Below are 20,008 nucleotides of genomic sequence, written 5' to 3' on the forward strand. Positions count from 1 at the left end.
GAATTGCTGCAGAAAACTTCTGCAGCAATTCCGTGTAAACTAGCAGAAATTCCACTGCAGGAAAAAACGCACCATTCCCTGCGGTTTTTACTGCAGAAAATGGTACGTATTAGTGCTGCGTTTTTCTTAATGCTGGGAGACAGAGACATCTCCTCTGAAAAATGCAGCAATTCAGTCCACTTTCCGCAGCAGGAATTGACAATGCTGCGGTACGAAAAATATGCACAGCAGGTGAATTTCTGGTCGGATATCTTACGCAGCATGTGAATGAGATTTGTTAAATCTTACCCACTTTGCTGCTATTGTATTCTGCTACGTATTTTCCATCCGCAATTCTGATGTGGAAAATACTCAGCAATTCCGTTACGTGTGTACAAGCCCCTACAATGCATAAGGTAAAATCTGCATCAAAATCTGCCACAAAATTTGCATGTAACACATGCAGATTTCGTCCCAGATTAAAGAGAACCTTTCACCTCCCCAAACATGTGCAGCTGAGTGCAGCATGTTATAGGAAAGGCTTCACAGACCCTGTCTCACGTAAAATTATTTTTCTAACTCCTTCCGTTATTTACATATCGGTGCCGTTATATTTGGCGCCCGATATGTAAGTAAGCCCCTGAACAGTCAATGGGACGTTTCTAACTAACTAAAAGGCAAGGGGGCGTGATGTCTCCGCCCTGACACTGTCCAATCAGCTGCGGACAGTGTCAGGGCGGCTTGCGCTGTGTTCCCTCCCGCGAGAACACACACAGACTTTTTTTTACTTAATTCCGACCCCAGCTGTTTAACCCTTTTATCGCCTGACTCTTTGATTGCATCACCGGAAACCCAGTGATGCAATCGGAGACTGGGGAACCCTCGGCTGTCAGCCCTGAGGTCCTAGAAAGGACCCAGGGCTGTCTGCTTAGTAAGCCTGCTGTTAGGGCACACAATATGTTGCCCTAACAGAACTCTGTGTTATTGTGACACTGTGTAATGTTTTAGCATACACAAGTATGCTAATATATTATAAGTAAAAAATAAACTTGTAAATAAAGTTGTCGCATTATGTAATTAAATTTTGTTTAGCAAAAAAAAAAGTTATTATTTAGTATAAAATACATTTTATTGGTATGATTTACACAGTAGATTTTTTCTACTCCTCAAACCACATAGGAAATGTAGCAACAAGCCGGGAGACAGATGGTAATGGCGTCTGGAGAGACTAAAATGGGAAACAACCGGGTCAAAGTACCAAAACAGTACTAGTCAGAATAACAGACAAGGACATTAGATTACTATGAACACTATGAATATAAAAGAGAAACAGATATATTCAAGGAACATTTGAAAAAGTTAGAAAAATAAAGGATGACCAGCTGATACCACGAGTGAGACTGATGGTGCGTCTCGGACATGTAAATCACATTTTTATTGTAGCAATGTTATCTGTGTATATTTGACTTATGTGTTTGAATAGCTGCATTCATATATAAATAAATATGTTTATGTATTTGTTATACAAAATGTAGGTATGGTCATTCTTTAGCAATCGCAGGCAATATTGCCTTTGTCTTTGGAGGCTGCACTACTAACAAAGTTCTGGTAAGTGGCATTTTCTGTCATCTTTATTACTTTGTAATTGTAATATCACATAAAACGTCCAATATTGGCCACATAACACGTGAAATATCTACTATGGCCTATAACTATTGCACATATGTTTTCAAGCTATTTACTGTTGATTAATCATAAACCTAATTGAACACTTCATTTAATAATGAAACTCCTCTTCTTGTTGGGTGTAAAGTCTGGGGTCTAAAGGTTCAAACCTACAAATTCAAGCACGCTAAATACAAATACCCAACCGGCTGGTTCTCAGGTGCTTTAAACCAAATGACTGACTCCTTACAAGATGTTCGTCTCTTAGCATACAGTGTGGGTAAAGTCTGTAGTCACAAAGATGAATACTTCATTATTAAAGGGTTGTCCAACAATTAAATATAAAATTCCTCTGTTGTCGAAGAAAAAATAAACATTTTTAAAATTGAACCATTTAAAAAAAAAATATTCATGTGTGTAGATATTGATCTATTACTATGTGCTATATTACACTTGAATGGGAGAAGGCTGTAATACTGTGGACCACCGCTATAAGTGTGTCAGTGATTCACAGTGCTGCGGCCCCTTCAAAACAGCTGATAGGCGGATGTTGGACCCCAACCTATCAGATATTGATGTCCTATACTCAGGATAGGCCATCAATTTCTTAGGGCTGGAAAACACCTTTAACTGGTTGCCGACACAGGACGAGAATACTCGTCCTGAGCGGCGGGTACTTGGCGCATCAGGACGTGTATTCTCGTCCTGTGCGACAGCCAGTGTCCGCACGCCATGATGAGCAGGGCAATGGTTGTAACGGCTGTAATACACAGCCACAGCCCCGCTCTATCGGCGGAGAGAAGAGAAACCTCTTTTCTCCGGCGATAACCCCTTGAATTCCGCGATCAACACGTTTTGTTAAATAAATAAAAAAATAGTAAAGAAAATACACAAAAATAATTTTTTTTGTTACAATAAATAAACTTTTCAAAATATAAGTCCCAAAACATCAAATAATATACACATATCTGGTATCGCCACGTCCGTAACAACCTGTACAATAAATGTATAATGTTATTTATGATGGTCAGTGTATGGTGTAAAAAAAAGAACGAAAACCGCAGTGGGTCTGCTTTTTTTTGTACATTTTTGCCAAAATAACAATTTATAGAAATTAAACGATAATGTAAATGTACCAAAAAATGGTACATACATAAAGTACAACAAAGTCTCATACAGTTATGTCAGACAAAAAATGAAAACGTTATGAGCGCCGGGATGCAAAGAGGAGATATAGAATAATAGATCGGTCCTCAAGGCCAAAATTGGCCGTGTCCTTAAGAGGTTATTGCCTATGGGATACATAAAATCAGCCGAGTGAGCTCACCCTAATGGAGAGCATGAGAAGCAACCTCTTCATGGAACAGGATCAGACATTTAATGCATATCAAATCGATATATCAGAGATGTCTTTTGTGGGAAAACCTCCAGCAAAGTTCTGGTAAGTGTCATCTTCCATCACATTGCAATTGTAATATCACGTTCCTCCGTGACTGATCCTTTATATAGAGGTCTCTGATGTTGAACAAATCTCATTTTTATCCGGGCACCATGGATTAGAAGCTTCACTGGCAAATGTGTCTGACATATTCTTTAAACATATGATAAAATAAATGCTTCTTTGCTCATATATTTAGGAATATTATATTGAGTATGAAAAAGTAATTATAGTTTGATAATATAGTCATTTTATGTTAAGTTTCACAGTAGAATAGTACAGTATAACCTGACCTGATTAGTGTGCCTTACGTTAGACAAGCGGGTCCTAAGATCTCTGCCGAAGGCGAAGGCAGTGGAGGTCAATTGTGACATAAAGAAAAGCAGCTTGACCCAGTAGTATAATCGACCCCACCGATCCAACAAAGCAGTGTTTCCAAACTTTGTACCCTCATGTACCCTAAAATGGTCATATTTTAAGCCTTCCCTTGGTATTGCACAGGTGATTATTATCTTTGGGATATCCAGATGTGGATACACTTTATTATAATATTGTATCTACATGTATCGCCCTTCTTACAGTATTACAGATTACAATGGTAAGGGATTACAATGGATGAGTACCAATATAGAAAGATAGGGCCGAGGTTGGGGGAATCTACAGTATCATCTATGATCATTGGATGACTAAGCAGAAAGTTATTCTACTCGATCCGAATATTGTTTTATGAGGGATTTGTACAATGTAATATTCTTTTCTTGTAATCAGTGTAATAAATTATTCATTACAGAAATCAGTTTATTAGCCGTCAATATACAACAGGTTTAATTACAATATAAAAACCATCATCATAGGAAAATTTGTGTTTTTTTCTTTATAAATATTCTTGGCAATATTATTTTTGCTGAAAACACATATATTTTTAAGAATTGTATCAATTTGCCAAGTTATTTCAAATATTTTCAGAACTAATTAATGTATTTGTGGTTTTTTTATAGGATGAGAAGCCAGTTTATGTCAATGACTTTTACATGCTTACAAGTAAGAATTTCTTCCTCAATAATATATAAAATGTAAAATTGTGGTTTGTTTGGTTACACCTCGTTTTATATAATGCGGACAGTAAATTACTGACTTTTTTAAATGTTTTTTAATACATTTATTATATAAGCAAAAGCTGGGAGAGCATCCCAAATGGAGGAAAAGAATAAAAGGAAAAACTTAGGTTTCTTTTTTTGGATCCTCTCCAGGTTTTTACAAAAAAAAATAATATATATATATATAATAAAAATAACTGCACCAAACTGCGTTTTTGGAGCAGGGCTTCTTAATCTATGTTTGAGTATCTTTGTATGGGTAGCGATTAAAGGATTTTTACAGAATTAGGGAAACATGTCTGTTTTCTGCTAGAAACAGCACCACACCTGTCCAAGGCTTGTGCCTGGAACTGTAGCTCAGCTCCATTGAAGTAAATATGACCGAGTTGCAATACCACACACAACCTGCGGTGCAGGAATGGTGGAGAAACGGTGAATACAGTGTATTGGAAAGTTTTTCATTTGACTATTTTACACCTAGGGCTGGGCGACAAATCAAATTAATTTGATTAATTCGCCCTGGAGTCGTGTGACGATTCTGTTTTTAAACAGAATCTGTAATGATGGGGGTAGGGAAACAGACAAGTGAGCCCTAATCTACCCGCCACTCAGTCCCTGCCTACTTGCAACGACCCGCCCTAGGCGACGGGGTACAACTGGGCGACGGTCCCTACACTCAATAAGTGAACGACAGACAAACAGACAAGGGAACACAGAACCTAAGGGAAACGGGGCAGTTGCCCACGGCAACACCGTGAGCAACAAGAGTAGTAAACGAGCCGAGTCAAACCAGGCGAGTACGAGGTGCCAAACGCAGAGCAGAAGAGTAGTGAACAAGCCGAGTAAAACCAGGAGAGCACGAGGTACCAAACGCAGAGCAGGAGAGTAGTCAACAAGCCAGGGTCAATACGAAGCAGGGACAAATAGTACAAGAAGCTGCAGCAGGGCCAGGAAACCAACAGAGAAGATTCACAAGCAAGGAGGAACAGGAAAGGCAGGTATAAATAGACAGAGGACGGGAGCTAGCTCCGTCTGGCCAGGCTGCGATAGGCTCTCACACTCCTAAGCCTGCCATCCTGAGTGGTGGAAGATGGAGTCAGTCTCACAGACCTAGAAGCAGGTGCAGACTGATTACCTATGGGCATTGATAAAGAAGCTGTGCCTGGCAGATCCTTTACAGAATCGTTGAATCGATTTAATAATCTCACCGTCTGGCTGAGCTACAGGAGGAAGCTTTGCCCAAGCGCATCGTCACCTGTGACTAAAATGGAGTCGCTCTTTTACCACTGTTGCTCCCCTCCTCGGACGCTGGCCACCATTCCATCCACTCAGTAAGGAGAGAGGAGACACAGGACGCAACATTGCTGTCTCTTCCCACCTCCTCCGCAGTACTCATCTGTTAATCATCTATTGGCTGGCAGCTTATGAAGTCATATGCTGCCAGCCAATGGCGGTAGATCATTCAGAAAAGGGATGAGTGGGACAATGTAAACTAAGATTGGTGCCAAAGCCCCTGACATCACGGTCCATATAGGGACAGTGATGTCAGTAGGGGAGAAGGAAGCGGCTCTGCTCCGGGACAGCATCTCTGGGGAAGCCCTGACATCACTGTCCATATATGAACAGTGATGTCAGGAGCAGAGCAGTGTCCCAGACAGAGTCCTAGTAGTGCTCTGCTCGGGACTTTTGCTCTGTGATTGCCCCTGACATTACTATCCATATATGGACAGTAACGTCAGGGGCTTCCCCAGAGCCCGAATACCGGAGCAGAGCCTTTACTATCGCACTGCCAGGACTTCAAACTCTGCTCCGGACATTACTATCCATATATGGGTAGTGATGTAAGGAGCAGAGCAGGAATCCCAGGCAGAGTGCCAGTAGATCTCTGCCCGGGACTATAGCTCTGGGGTTGCCCCTGACATTAGGGGCTCCTCCTGAAGCGGAATCACCAGCGAGAGCGTCGGCAATGCTCTGGTTGGGGATTCCACTCCTAGAGGGAGTCCCAAAGGCGCTACCTACAGGGAGAGGGTCTGTGTGACGCTCCCTGGGACGGGGGGCTTTGTGGCACTACCTGGGAGGGGGGACAGTGTGGCACTACCTGAGAGTGGGGGCTGTGTGGCACTACCTGGGAGGGGTCTGTGTGGCACTACCTGGGAGAGGGGCAGTGTTTTTTTCAGTTTATTTAATAGTAATAATAAAATTGAGATTCAAATCGAAAATCGCTCATAGGGTTGAAAAAAAATCTAGATTTTATTTTTTGCCAAAATCGCCCAGCCCTATTTACACCCAAGCTAGAAAATACCTTTCATTACTAAATGCTTTGCTTTTGCTCTGGACAGACACAATACTGAATTACTGAATTTCATAATTCAATGTAGCCAACATTGAAAGGTAATTCAGGTGCAGTTGCATTGCTTACAGACACTCTTGACCTACAGCCTCGTAGATTATTTTGCACAAAAGACATACATACCAAATTCGTCAGAATTTTTCTGGCCACTAGGATAATGGTAATAATCCAAAATGTATAAATATAATTATAATTGGTGTTATGAAATGTTACGTAACTGGCAGGGATGTACGCAAGGGGGGGGGGGGTTTACACCCCTTTTAATTGTATCGGCTTCCAGGATGCAGATACAATTGAATCCTATGGCCCTACCCCACCACACCCTCTCAAAGGTTGCAAGTTGCTGCCTGCGAGGCACAGGGAACTCGACGCAGGCTGCCACGATGTGGGGTAGTCATCGATGCTGCCTGTGTCATGCCACTGACAAAGCGGGTGACCGGCTAGAAAAGGCTTGTATCCTGAGCTGCTCCGTTTATTGTGGGAATGGGGTTAGGTGCTCAATGTGTGGGGGAACTAAGGGGGCACTTTAACTGTGTGGGGGACACTAAGGGGGCATTTTAACTGTGTGGGGGCACAAAGGGGGCACTATCAATGTGTAGGAGCAGTAACTGGGCACTATTACTGTGAGTATGGCACTAAGTGAGCAATATTACTGTTAGAAAGGCACTAAATGGGCACTGTTACTGTGGGGAGGGCACTACAGGGTACTGTTACTGTGAGGAGGACACTAAGAGGAAACCATTAAATTGTGGGGGGCACTATACTGTGTTGTGGGCATTATTACTTTGTGTGGACACATGGGGGGGCACTGTTACTGTGTAGAGGCACTAAAATAGCACTATTACTGTGTAGGAGCACTAAGGGGCACTATTTTATGGGAGGTTACTATAGTCATGGGGCACCTGGGGTAGCAGTGGGAAGCAGTATTTGGAGAATCAGCAGGATAGTACTGGTAAAGCAGCAGAATGGGAAATTTTTGCAGAGGGTTGGGGAAAGGTGGGGAGGGTTCTAGAAAAGGGAGGAGCCAAAGATGTCTAGACAGCAAACTCTGCAGCAAAGATGTCTAGACATCAGACTCTTGGTAGTCTGTGCCGGATGAAGAAACAGCAAAATGAACGATTCCACTAAAAGAGGATGCGTCTGGCTTTCTCCCCGAACTGCGGCAGTCACATTCTCTGTACTACTACTACTACTACTACTACTACTACTACTGCTACTGCTACTGCTGCTGCTGCTGCTGCTGCTGCTGCTGCTGCTACTGCTACTGCTACTGCTACTGCTGCTGCTGCTACTGCTACTGCTACTGCTGCTGCTGCTGCTGCTGCTACTACGCAGCATAAGGACAGGCATGGCAGGCTACACAGTGCAACAGACTTTTTGAGCAGAGTATGTGGCTGACCGTATTTGGGAGAAAATAGAGCAAAGTAGTTTAGGAATCTTTCTCCCCGATAACCGACGGCCGTAGTCTCTGCTCAGCCTGCTGTTGTAGGAGCTATGAGAATGAGGGGAAGATCAGTGTGCAAAACTGAGTTTAACTAATGCTTCATAATGAATTTAAAGAAAAAAAAACCTTGATATAATCCTACGTACACCCCAGGAAACTGGTATCCACATTGTTAATTTTCTGATCTTGGGGAATAACCTCATGGAATTATGCGGAGTAGACAAAAATGTTTATTGTGGCACTGAATGTAGTGGACCCCGTTTAATAGTAAACAAAAAAAGGAAAAGGTGGTCAGGTCACCTAACTTAATCCATTAAATATGACGTGGGATCCATGCATGGAGGCATCTGGAGCAAGAAGTATTCAGAGGAATTGATTATCTACATTTAGAAAAAAATTCTCTTTCCATATAGCCATAGAAATATTTGCTAAAGGAGGGGAGAAAATGGCCCCCATTCCCCAGAGGCTCCTATCTTCTGGAGAAATAATCCTGGTCAAGATAATTCTACCGTCATGACCAAATTTTCTTTGATTAGTGTATGATCTATATCGTTCCAGGTAATAACATAGAGATTGTACAGCTTACATGTGTGGGTATGCTGGAATATAGAGCTACTACATCACAAGAAAGCCATGGGGAGTCACTGAACCATTTCACATTTTTCAAGGATGAAAAAATCCTTGATCTGTGATGACAAACCGCCGTGGAATTGTAGTGTTTGCTGAATGAATGTAAAGTTTTATATCATACGTACATACCAGGTGGATATCAGTGCTGGAACCTACTGCCTTTTCTTTATCAATGGTTAATAGTAGTTACCAGAGATTCCTGTCACCTGGAGAAGACGTTTTGGCATATATGACACCTAAGCCTGGTCTGTGCAAACTTACAAAGATGGGTCAAAAAAATATCTCCTCAGAACTAAGGGATCATAGTGAGGTGAATAAGCGGCCAATCGCCTACTCAATAAGCATGATCCTTTCTTATATTAACTCTTTCTCTCCATTCAATAAATACATAAGGTGCTTACCCACCTACTTCATCTCTTGAATGACAATTGTTGCCCACATCTTAAGAATAAATAGCAAAAGGTGCTGTGATTTTAGTAACGTATTTTGTGCAACTCTTTTTGATGTTAATCTAGTAAAGCAATGTTTATATTAAAGGACCCCTTTAGCCAAGAGTAGCTACTCAACCAAATATGAGTTTAATAGAGGGCTGTGATGTCCATATTGTATCACAAGAGCAAAAATGTACACAGTACATCTATTTATCAAACCAAAACAAAAGATCATATCTAGTTGTGTAAGTTGCACAAAATGCTGTACAATTGTTATAATTGGGTAAAATAATTTATTCAACAGTTACACCCAATGATCTAACATGGGAACTCATCCCACAGACTGGCCACATACCAACCCCCAGAGAGGGCCATGACATTTTGTAAGTATTATATATGATTAGTTTAAGAAGTTTTTCTTTGTTTCATACTCATTAGTTAGTGAATAAGTACAAATCCACAGATATCATAAATGTAAATTCTACATTTTATCTGATTACCTACATTCGTCTTCAAAATTGATCCATTAAATTGTTTCACAAAATCTTACCTAGTGTCCATGGAAAGGAACATTGTCAAAGATAGCCAAGTGAATTATCAAGTATTTAGTAAAATTTTTCTTTTTCTTTGTTTTTTTCCGGGTGGTGTTATATTTTTCATTGTTACTATTTTGGGGTACATACAACTGATTGACTAACTTTTATATATTTTTTAGTGGGTATAATGGGGAAAAAAAGCAATTCCGCCATTGTTTTTCGGGATTATTTTTTCTTATGTTGTGATGTACTATTTGCCATGATGTACTATTATGTAATGGAGCTGGAAAAGGGTTAGGGCACTAAGCTCTTAAAGAGGCTCTGTCACCAGATTTTCAAACCCCTATCTCCTATTGCAGCAGATCGGCGCTGCAATGTAGATAACAGTAAAGTTTTGTTTTTTTTCAAAAACGAGCATTTTTGGCCAAGTTATGACCATTTTTATATTTATGCAAATGAGCCTTTCTCAAGTACAACTGGGCATGTTTAAAGTTATGTCCAAGTGGGCGTGTATTGTGTGTGTACATCTGGACGTTTTTACTTGTTTTACTAGCTGGGCGTTGTGAATAGAAGTGTATGATGCTGACGAATCAGCATCATCCACTTCTCTTCGTTACCACCCAGCTTCTGGCAGTTCAGACACACAGCGTGTCCTCGCTCATCCGACGCGATGAAGTTCCTGTGGGAGGAAGTGAGTGACGTCACAGCGTGATCTCGCAAGGACACGCTGTGTGTCTGTGCAATGCCAGAAGCTGGGTGGTAACGAAGAGAAGTGGATGATGCTGATTGCAATGGGCTTGGCTGAAACACCCGAACTCAACAGAGATGTCTATATACTTCTGGCCATACAGTCTTTAACTGTGTGTGTGTGTGTGTGTGTGTGTGTGTGTGTGTGTGTGTGTGTGTATATATATATATATATATATATATATATATGCACACACAGTTAGGTCCAGAATTATTTGGACAGTGGCACAATCTTCACAGTTTGGGCTCTGCATGCCACCACCACATTGGATTTGAAATGAAACAACTGAGATGCAATTGAAGTGAAGAATTTCAGGTTTAATTCAAGGGGTTGAACAAAAATATCCTGTGAAATGTTCAGGAATTGCAACCATTTTTCTACGCAGCCTCCTCATTTCAGGGGCTCAAAAGTAATTGTACAAATTAACATTACCATAAATAAAATGTTTTTTTTTAATACTTTGAGGAGAATCCTTTGCAGGCAATGACTGCCTGAATTCTGGAGCCCATGGCATCACCAAACGCTGGGTTTCCTCCTTTGTGATGCTTTGCCAGGCCTTTATTGAAGCTGTCTTCAGTTATTGCTTGGGTCTTTCTGCCTTAAGTTTTATCTTAAGCAAGTGAAATGCATGCTCGATCTTTGCCTAAAAAAACTCCTGGGTTGTTTTGGGTCATTGTCCATCTGTACTGTGAAGCGACATCCAATCAACCTTGCTGCATTTGGTTGAATCTGAGCAGAAAGCATATCCCTGAACACTTCAGAATTCATCATCAATAAACACTAGTGACCCAGTGCCTATGGCAGCCATGCATGCCCATACCACCACACTGCCTCCACCATGTTTTACAGTGGATGTGGTGTGCTTTGGATCATGAGCCGTTCCAAGCCTTCTCCATATTTTCTTCCTCCCATCATTCTGGTACAGGTTGATCTTGGTTTCATCTGTCCAAAGAATGCTGTCCCAGAACTGGGCTGGCTTCTTTACATGTTGTTTGGCAAAGTCTAATCTGGCTTTTCTATTTTTGAGGCTGATTAATGGTTTGCACCTTGTGGTGAACCCTCTGTATTTGCTCTCCTGAAGTCTTGTCTTTATAGTAGACTTAGATACTGATACACCTACTTCCAGGAGAGTGTCCTTCACTTGGGCAGCTGTTGTGAAGGTTTTTTTTTTCACATTGGAAAGAATTCTACGATCATCCACCACTGTTGTCTTCCGTGGACGTCCAGGCCTTTTGGAGTTCACGAGATCAACAGTGCGCTCTTCTTTTTTTTTTGTCAAGAATGTACCAAACTGTTGATTTGGCCACTCCTAACATTTGTTCTATCTCTTTGATGGATTTCTTCATTATTTTCAGCCTAACGATGGTCTGTTTCACTTGCATTGAGAGCTCCTTTGACCTCATGTTGTGGGTTCACAGCAACAGATTCCAAATGCAAATGCCACACCTGGAATCAACTCCAGACCTTTTACCTGCTTAATTGATGATGGATTAATGAGGGAATAGCCCATGCAGCCCATTAAATAGCTTTTGAGATGTAATTCCTAAACCCTTCCTCAAATTAGGATGTGAATACCCTCAAATTAAAGCTGAGATTATGCACTTTTAGCCCGTATTGATTATATAACATAATTTAATATGTTTTGGTAAACAGCTAAAATGGCAAAACTTCTTGTTCCCCTAGCTTTTCATTTTCCGTTTACTTTTCCTATTCTCCTCCCCTCCTCTCAACTCCCACCCCCCTTTTTTTCACTCTTTTTCTCTCCCTTTTCTCTGCAGGTATGCTGCGTCACGTACAGACGGATCTGCTGATAGGTTCGTTGAATGTTAAGGGCTTATATAGCCCTGGAGAGCGATCCATCCTTCTGAATCTGTTAAAAAGTAGACATCTGTATGTTGCGTTCTTTAAAAAAACTCACTTATGTGAACAGAAACCATTCAAATTGTCCAACTTATGCTTTCCCCATGCTTATCATAGTTACACGCCTGACCCGAAATCCAGGGAGACGAGTATCCTCCTCTCACGTTCCCTTCCATGAGAATTTCTAGAGTCTCGCAGTGATGGCATGGGGCGAATGCTTCTACTTAAGGGCTCTGTTGCCTCCCACCTTTGCCTCTTTATACTTACCCAATGTGGGTCAAGGTACGGCTCTTATTAGCTTTTTAGAAACCCTTGAGGCATTCGGGGAGGGTACCATTGTCCTGGGCGGGGACTTCAATGTTGCATTGGATCCTACTATAGATGTCTCTAGCAGATCGTCGTCGATTTTGCTTTCCCAACTTTGCCGTATCAAACGGTCCCTTCATGACCAGAATTTCATTGACACTTGGTGTTTACTACACCCGTCAGATAGGGATTTTTCTTTCTATTCCCCACCACATGATACTTATTCCAGACTTGACCTATTTTTTATCAAACATCATTCTCTCCATTCCCTCAAATCTGCGGACATTGACACGATCACCTTCTCTGACCATGCGCTCGTCACATTGGTCCTTTCTTTTCATTCCCCGCTCCCTCATCAGTCTCAATGGACACTGAATCCCTCCCTTCTCAGTGACTCGGCAGCCACATCTGATATCCAACGCTCAATTGAGGAATATTTTACACTCAACGCCACAGACGATACTAACCCACGCGTAATTTGGGAAGCCCATAAATGTGTCATCCATGGTACGTTTATCAAACATGGCGCTCGTTTGAAAAAGGAATGCTCCACAGCCATCACCCATCTACTATCGGAGATTGAGATTCTAGAGACCTCTCATAAACGTTCCCGCGATCCAGATTGTAAGATATCTCTACTCCAGAAACGGGAAGACCTTAGAACCCTCCTGATGTCCAAGGCCAATGTCACGAGGGGTACGTGGATCCACTGGGCCGTACCGCCTTGATGGTATGGCAGCTGGCCAACACCACACAGGTCACAGTCTATAGTTCGTATAGTGTACCTGTGGTAACTCAGACAGTAGCAAGACAGGCTCAGCTGGGACTAGGCAGCAGGCAGATGTCAGGCGTGGTGTAGCAGGACAGGCGTGGAACACAGCACAGCACGACTTCAGCTCAACACAGCACTTAACCAGGATAGCACGGGATACAGGTTACAGGTAGCAGGAACAAGGAAAACTGGGAACTGGAAAACACTAGGAGACCATTTGCATAGACATACTAGGATAACGGCAACAAGGCTCAGGCAAGATAGGAAGGGGCAGAGCCCTTCTTATAGTCCAGGGTGCTCTAGAAGCGATCAGCTCAATCTCACACCAGTGTGCGCTCCAAGGCTGACTGAGCTCACGAGCGCACCCTGGTGGCCACTGTGGAACAGGACGGCCTTATGTGCAGACATCTCTGGAGAGAAGGGCGTCGACCAGACGGAAGGAGTTCGTGGTCAGAGACCACAGACGTTACAGCCAAAGCTACATTATCCAAATGTAAACTGCATTTTTATGAGTATGGAAACAAATGCAGTAAATCTCTCGCTAGAGCACTGCGTATTCAACAAACACATACTTATATACCCTTTATAACTCCTCCTTCCCGCCCTCGTGCCCACTTGCCATTAGACATAGCCTCCACATTTCGCGACTTTTACGCCTCTTTGTATAACACTGACTCCACTAATCCAGCCACCCTCTCTAGAAACTTCCGATTAAAACCTACATTGCAAACTCTGGCTTTCCCTCCTTATTGGAAGAAAATCTCACTGCCTTGGAAACTCCAATTTCCTTGCAGGAGCCGTCTTATGCCCTCAAACATTCTCAGTCGGGCAAAGCTCCCGGTCCTGACGGAATTTACGTTACCGTACTACAAAAATTTTTTTGATGCTTTGATTCTACATTTCTTAAATTCCTTCAACTCTTTTTCCACTTAATCAACCATCCCCTCTGATGCACTTAGGGCACACATAGCAGTGATTCCTAAACCCGGTAAAGACCCCTCACAATGCGCAAGTTACAGACAGTTTCTCTTCTCAACACAGACATCAAGCTCTTTGCAAAGATTCTTGCTGTACGTTTGGCATCGTTGCTGGGGGATGTCGTTCACACGGATCAGGCTGGATTCATGTTAGGTAGAGAGGCACGTGACAACACGACAAAGACAATTAACCTTATCCACAAGGCTAAGGTATCTAATATACCACTCATGTTCCTGTCCACAGATGCTGAGCAAGCATTTGACAGAGTCAATTGGACATACATGGAAGAAACCCTTCTCCTACTTGGCCTTAAATCCCACTTGATGGGCTGGATAATGTCCTTGTACTCTTGCCCCTCTGCTAGAGTCTGAAAACGGTATCCTCTCAGATGGGTTTTCAATTCACAACGGGACCAGACAGGGTTGTCCCTTATCCCCTTTCATTTTAGTTCTGACCCTGGAGCCTTTTCTTCGTTATATTCGAGCAAACCCTGACATTAAAGGGCTGAAAGTGGGTGCTACGGTGGATAAGGTTGCGGTATATGCGAATGATGTATTATTTTTTTTGACCAACCCATCCATATCCCTCCCAAACCTGATGCAGGATTCCAACAATTTTCTAAACTGTCTAATTTCTAAATAAATCTCTCTAAATCAGAAGCTATGAACATCTTCCTCCCCTCCCCTCTCTTACCTACCTTAGAACACTCCTTTAGCTTTAAATGGAACTCGGTAGCCCCCAAATATCTCGAGGTTAACATCCCAGCTGACTTGAAAAACCTATTCAGCATAAATTTCCCTCCTCTCCTTGCCGACATAAAGTTGGACTGCTCTAGGTGGACGAAAGGTACTTTCACGTGGATGGGACGATGCACCATATTCAAAATGAACATCCTTCCCAGGATCTTAAACCTGTTCCAGGCCCTCCCTATAGCCATCCCAATATCGTTTTTCAAATCGGTCAATTCCCTGCAAATATCATTAGTTTGGAATGACAAATCTTCTAGACTCAAACGCACACTTCTGTGTAGAACTAAGGAGTCAGGGGGCCTAGCATTTCCTGATATTAGAACTTACCATATTGCATCCCACCTCTCGTGGGTAGTCGATTGGTGCAGACACGCTCTCTTCAAACCGTGGGTGTGTTTGGAACAAAGTGTCTCTGAGGTTCCCCTTGCTGTCATCCCGTGGTTGGACCGTAATCAACTCAAACCTCTTCGCCAACAGCCTACTATTGGCCCTACTCTGCTATGTTGCTCCATCTCCTCAGTGAGGTCATCTCTTATCCCAGTTCACTCCTCAATGTATCCCATTCTGGCGAACCCATTTTTCCCATCAGGTCTGACAGACCCAGTCTTCGATCCTGGTTCACCTCAGGCAAGTTTAGAGCAGCTCATTTCCTGAGTGGTGCGGACTGGCTCTCTATTTCTGACCTGTCTGAGTTACCTGACCTTCAGCGCTTAGGTCATTGGAGATCCCTTCAACTTCAACATTTTTGTTCCTCCATTTCGTCCCCTTCTTTATGTCAAACGAACAGGACACCTTTGGAAGATTTATGTGTTGGATCTGATCTGATTCGACATACGTTGTCGAAAATTTACACTCTACTTCAGAATCCCCCTGATCTCCCTCCCCTAACTACCTCTCACAATGGGAGGCTGATTTGAACATTTCCCTCAACTACACAACGAAAACGCATCCTCACTCTGGCCCACAAGACTTCGATCAGTTCTCGCTATCAAGAAGCTAGTTTAAAACTACTATCTCGCTGGTACAGGGTTCCGGTTTGTCTGTACTGCTTCTTCCCTACAGTATCTCCCCTTTGTTGGAGATGTGGATTGGAGAATGGTACCTTCCTCCACACCTTTTGGTCCTGCTCTCTTCTTGTGCCGTATTGGGATGGAGTTAAGAAGGTGATCCGCGAGGTCACAGATACAGTCATTCCTCTGGATGCAGCTTTCTTTCTCCTCTATCACTGCGACATTCCTGTTATATATAAACGTTCACTGCTTCACTTTTTAGTGATGGCAGCATGTCATTGCATTCCATTAAAATGGAAAAATTCTTCTCCTCCTGCTCTGTCCCTCTGGATTTCCAAGGTCAATGACCTCATGCATATGGAAGACTTGACCTCCACTATCAATGACTCACATGATAAATTCTGCCAAACATGGGCTCCATGGATTATCTTTCAGAGCTCTGACTCATACAAAGACATCCTTCGGGTGATAAGTCTTGACCAAAAACCCGGTTGAGGTACTTTCGTGGCGACGTGGCATGCCTCACTATGTAGTACTACATTCCTTCCTCTCTTCTCATCCTCCTCTTTGCCTCCTCCTTCCTCCTCCTTATATTGGTCTTGTTTCTTTAGACGTTTACTCCAATTGTTATTTGACTTCTGAAAATCTTCTCACTCACCTTACGTGAGAATGCTCTACTGAACAGTTTCATTTCCCATGTATATTGTTTTTATATTCTTTTTTTTTTTTTTTTTTTTTTTTTTTGTATACTGTGAATTCAAAAAGAAAAAAACAAAAAATATTTTCCAAAACATACCAGGCACTCTTTGGGATAAGAATAATTTTGTATACATTTTTATTAAATTCCATATAAAAATATATTTTAAAGATTTTTCATATATAAATATATCTCTTTCCTCTTTTATCCATAATACAAAGATTTTTTATAGGAAAAGAAAAGGGTTTGAGAAAACACATTTGTTTCAAACTAGATGTACATAATTTAAAAAAATGTCTCCTGGCCAGGATACCAACACAGACTTTTATAACATTACTTCCATTAATTTATCCCCCTCTAAACACAATGACATGTCATGATGAGATATCTAGGTAATAGGTGTTCTATACATAAGCCATAATCAGACCCATATAAGAGATTAGCTATAAGAACCGGTTCTGAAGATTTTTTATCCAGACACCATTGGTCTCCGTTCACACTTGCGCTTTTTTCTTTTTACTCCTTCTTTTCTAATTTTGATCCGAAACCAACAGAGACAGTTCCTCTTGTATGATAGCAATGCAATTGTATATAAGGGGTTAAATATTCATCTTTAAATCTTCCTATACTCGGGGGCAGCCGAGATTTCACCCAAAGGTGAGCAAATTTAAGCAATCAGGATACTAACTCAGACTTTTATAACATTACTTCCATTAATGTATCCCCCTCTAAACACAATGACATGTCATGATGAGATATCTAGGTAATAGGTGTTCTATACACAAGCCATAATCAGACCCATACAAGAAATTAGCTATAAGAACCGGTTCTAAAGATTTTTTATCCAGACACCATTGGTCTCCGTTCACACTTGCGCTTTTTTCTTTTTTTCTTCTTTCTTTTTCCTCCTTCTTTTCTAATTTTGATCCGAAACCAACAGAAACAGTTCCTCTTGTATGATAACAATGCAATTATATATAGGGAGTTAAATATTCATCTTTAAATCTTCCTATACTCGGGGGCAGCCGAGATTTCACCCAAAGGTGAGCAAATTTAAGCAATGGAGCACGCTCCTACATTTAAGAGTCGGACACCATTTCAGACACCATTGGTCTCAGTTCACACTTGCATTTTTTGCTTTTTCCTCCTTCTTTTAGAATTTTGGTCCGAAACCAACAGGAGCAATTCCTCTTATATATGCAAATATAGATAAAGAGTTGAATACTCATCTTTATGTTGATCTCGCAACTCAAGGTGGACTGAAAGTTCACTCTTTTTCAATATGTTCCTCCTCCTGGAGCAATTGTAGGGTTAAGGCAGATTTTAGAAATATATCAATCGGGTTTTTCACCCCTTCAATCTCATCATTGGCATGAATTCAAGAGTATTCAACTCTTTATCTATATTTGCATGGCTATTATATAAGAGGAATTGCTCCTGTTGGTTTCGGACCAAAATTCTAAAAGAAGGAGGAAAAAGCAAAAAATGCAAGTGTGAACGGAGACCAATGGTGTCTGAATAAAAAATTAACGTGGATACCAGCATAGCAGGATTCCGACTCTTAAATGTAGGAGCGTGCTCCATTGCTTAAATTTGCTCACCTTTGGGTGAAATCTCGGCTGCCCCCGAGTATAGGAAGATTTAAAGATGAATATTTAACCCCTTATATACAATTGCATTGCTATCATACAAGAGGAACTGTCTCTGTTGGTTTCGGATCAAAATTAGAAAAGAAGGAGTAAAAAGAAAAAAGTGCAAGTGTGAACGGAGACCAATGGTGTCTGGATAAAAAATCTTCAGAACCGGTTCTTATAGCTAATCTATTATATGGGTCTGATTATGGCTTATGTATAGAACACCTATTACCTAGATATCTCATCATGACATGTCATTGTGTTTAGAGGGGGATAAATTAATGGAAGTAATGTTATAAAAGTCTGTGTTGGTATCCTGGCCAGGAGACATTTTTTTAAATTATGTACATCTAGTTTGAAACAAATGTGTTTTCTCAAACCCTTTTCTTTTCCTATAAAAAATCTTTGTATTATGGATAAAAGAGGAAAGAGATATATTTATATATGAAAAATCTTTAAAATATATTTGTATATGGAATTTAATAAAAATTTATACAAAATTATTCTTATCCCAAAGAGTGCCTGGTATGTTTTGGAAAATATTTTTTGTTTTTTTCTTTTTGAATTATTGCTCTCCGAAACGGCACCGTGCCATATATGGATTGCATATTTTGGGATTTCTATTAGGTATGGTTTATAACCATTTTTTGTGTTTAGCTCATACTGTGAATTCCTCTTGCTCTGTAAAATGGACCTTTTAGGTCATGAAAATAAAGAATAAAAAAAAAAAAATGCCAAAACTGGTGTCACTCTCCAAATAATTCTGGACCTAACTGTGTATGTATACGTGTATATATATATATATATATATATATACATACACACACATACATACATATACACACACACACACACACACACACACACACTGTAAAAAGGGGTAAAGGCATAAAGACAAAATAAAAAAGGAAATTGTTTAAATCCTAAAATTCTGTTTTACAAAATGCATCTTCCTCCACTTATCAGGCTCTTTTTAGCCCCTCTCCCTCCTAACTGTTCAATCACTCTGAATTTACTATCACCTCACTGAGGGATCAGATTATAGCTGCCATAGAAGTCTATGGAAAGGGAAGGGGAAGGATGGAGCAGAGTAAGAAAGAGACAGAGAGACACAAAAATGCTGCAGCTTTCTAGTAAGTGTTATATTTCACCCCAGTGCTGGATTCCGAGCTACATTGCCCATTACAATGTCCTCCATGCTGCATCTTCTATATATGCAATAGAGATAGCAGAGCAGGATTCTCCTCTTCTCTATGTGTGCAGTGTATAGAAGAGATGATAGCAGTTAGGCTCTGGCCACTAGCTCAGGGAAAACTGAGAATTAAAATATAGCCTGCAGAGGGGAAAACTGAAAAAAAATGCCATATACAACTCATATAATGGCCAGAAATATTGTTATTCCTCATGTACACACATATGCCAGCTTATTCTGAAAAGTCACCTGAAAAGTTAGTTACGCTTTAAAACAACCTGAATAAAGTTGTTTTTTATGGACTTGATCTTCACCTTTAAATACTACTTAAAGTTTGATGCTACAAACAACATTCAATTTCATTATTTACAGTGTTGTGAGAAAGAAAATCTTTTTATTTGGAGGTCACGATGACAAAGGTGCTGTTGAATGTTTACCAGGGATATACTCATTTGACCTGGGTAAGAACCGTTAAATGGTGTGGATGTTTTT

At 41.0% G+C, this 20,008-nt stretch overlaps 1 long non-coding RNA gene across 1 annotated transcript; it reads left to right on the top strand.

Moving 5' to 3' along the window:
- Positions 1-1,529: 1,529 nt before the first annotated feature.
- Positions 1,530-19,960, top strand: LOC142742603 (uncharacterized). The gene is made up of 4 exons (XR_012881410.1): positions 1,530-1,587; positions 4,081-4,123; positions 9,339-9,417; positions 19,889-19,960. It is a non-coding gene; the product is annotated as an uncharacterized LOC142742603 (long non-coding RNA).
- The last annotated feature ends 48 nt before the right edge of the window (positions 19,961-20,008 follow it).

This window comes from Rhinoderma darwinii, chromosome 1, assembly GCF_050947455.1.
Source record: "Rhinoderma darwinii isolate aRhiDar2 chromosome 1, aRhiDar2.hap1, whole genome shotgun sequence".
Classification (NCBI taxonomy): domain Eukaryota; kingdom Metazoa; phylum Chordata; class Amphibia; order Anura; family Rhinodermatidae; genus Rhinoderma; species Rhinoderma darwinii.